We start from the raw sequence: 2,265 nt of genomic DNA, 5'->3' as shown, positions 1-2,265 counted from the left end.
CTTCAATATCCCCAACTCTACACTCTGGGCAGAGCAGCTCCAGGCCAAACACACAAACACAGACCAACCCAAGACACACCACTGCAAACTACAAGATTAAACATTAAGAGAAAAGTCTCAACAAGAATTACTCTGGGCTCTAAGAAGTTGGCCAAGAAGATCTACAGGGATGCAAGGGTGATGCAAGAAGGCCCAATGGTGACATCAAGTGTAATAGAACACTGCTTGTTAACAATGATTACTCTTCAAAATAACATAGCAGATGTGCAAGAAGACTAGAATCAAGACCTAACGACACAGAGACAAGGTTGCAAACGTGGAAAACTTATGACCAGAGATGCTCATTTGTTCATAAAGAAGATTACAAAAGATGCCCATCGAGAAATCTACAAGATAAGAAAGATCCAGATGGCACTATGATGATGATGACTAAATGTGTTCCACACCATGGGGATGATGTTCAATATCACTTGCATTTGAGGGACTCTGGAATCGAAGACTTTTGGGCAATAAGACCTACAGCGATGCATCTGCAAAGCGAGGGAATGAAGCGACGGATGCCCAAGAAGCCGCCTTCAAGACCTGAGAATGCAAGGATGTGGGGAATGAGTCCCCCTCAGGGAAACTGGATGGACAGAGATCAGATGACAATGCAATTGAGGATGACATTGCAGAAGACAATCATCAAGAAACTTCCAAGTCAAGAGATCGATCCACAATTTAGACTCGTCGTGGGGAATAACACGCTGCTGATTAGCATCGTGCTGATCAGGAAAGGCTTTCCAGGGATGATGCCCAAGATGCAGGACTTGCTCTGTGAGGACACAGAGGACCATCAAGGCCTGAGGAAGCTCTAAGACAACAAAGACGGACAACATAAAACACACAACCCCACACACCAAGGCTGGAGCTGCCCTGCCCATGCTGGAATCACACTGGAAAAGTAACTTGTTCCCTTCACCCACCCAAAGGGGGCTGCTCCCAGACAGCCCTCTCCCCTACACTCACTTCAAAACACCACCTGCAATTCCCAACCTTGACTCTGCTGCTCAGCCCCTCCCTCCCCACCCACCCCTGGGCCATCAACTTATCTTCAAGAGTGATAGCAGCACAAAGCCACGGTCAGTAATGAAAACCACAGTTTCTCACTGGGATGTATTTCCAGTCGCACGGTTCCTCTTCATCCCCTATATGTAAAAAAGGAAAAAACAACAACCCACAGATCACAAAGAGCGCTGGCACAAGTCCCACCTAAGCCAACACAAGCTACTTCCGCTGCACTCACCTCCTCAAGGAAGCCCCGTGGTATACCACGCACCTTCTCATTCCAGAGTTGAACGCCATTGCCACCATTGCTTGGGGCACCTGAAACACCAAGAGAAAGAGTTCCTGTTCTGCTGATCAGAAGTCACCAGCCCCATGAACCCCTCGCCACCAACTCAGCTCAACTTCAACACCGATCCGGTTCCAAAGGTGGCACGCACAGCGCCTGCAAAAACAAAATGAAACCTTTAAGTGACTTGACGTAAAATACATGGCTGACCCAGCCCACCACCATCTCACCTTCTCCAACCGCTCCTAAATGTGTGTCTTTGTCCCTCCAAGGATGGTTGTGGCACCTGCAAAAGTGAAAGCAAAAGGCACATGCTGAGGTGGTGCCTCCAACAACAGGCAGCCCACTGTGATGTCCACCTCCTACCCCTTTACCTCAGCCTCTCACCCATCTGCTGCCTGCCATCCTTGTGGGGAGCCAAAAGTAGGTTTGGAGGACACCTGGAAAACACAAAAAACAGGCGACGTCAATGCCTTCAACAGCAATAAAACACCTGAGAAATGACTGCTCCTTCTGCACACCAGACTTTGCTCACCTTGCCAGAGCCACCTCTGGAACAGATATTCTGCTTCCTCGGCTGCTCTCACCTTCAAAAGGACAAACAAACCATAATGTGGTCAGGTAGCCAGGAGAGGGACCTTCACTCCAACACCAAACCCTGACTAACCTTTGGATGGCGCTCTTCTCTCCTCCTGCTCTTTCATGTACATCCTTGTCACACGGCATCTGAAAAACAGTGATACACAAGTCACTGGAACACTGCCCAACACATGAACTACTCACTTACGACTCTTCCAACAAACTCTGGGAAGAGCAGCTCCAAGCCAAACACTCAGACAAATTTGAGACACAGCCCTGCAAATCATGAGACTCGATCTCAAGAGAACACCGAGCAAGAAGAATATCTCTGGGAGCCAAGACTGTTTGGCAAG

The 2,265-nt window shown here is 48.5% G+C and overlaps 1 long non-coding RNA gene across 1 annotated transcript; it reads right to left on the bottom strand.

The window, feature by feature from the left end:
- Positions 1-1,457: 1,457 nt before the first annotated feature.
- LOC115600181 lies at positions 1,458-1,726 on the bottom strand. Its single transcript, XR_003988855.1, has 3 exons — positions 1,708-1,726; positions 1,564-1,619; positions 1,458-1,489 (listed from the first exon to the last, which is right to left on the bottom strand). It is a non-coding gene; the product is annotated as an uncharacterized LOC115600181 (long non-coding RNA).
- Between the last annotated feature and the right edge of the window lie 539 nt (positions 1,727-2,265).

The sequence above is a fragment of the Calypte anna genome, unplaced genomic scaffold, assembly GCF_003957555.1.
Source record: "Calypte anna isolate BGI_N300 unplaced genomic scaffold, bCalAnn1_v1.p scaffold_101_arrow_ctg1, whole genome shotgun sequence".
Lineage (NCBI taxonomy): Eukaryota > Metazoa > Chordata > Aves > Apodiformes > Trochilidae > Calypte > Calypte anna.
Note: the sequence above shows the minus strand (reverse complement) of the source record. Positions and strands in the feature narration are given on the sequence as shown.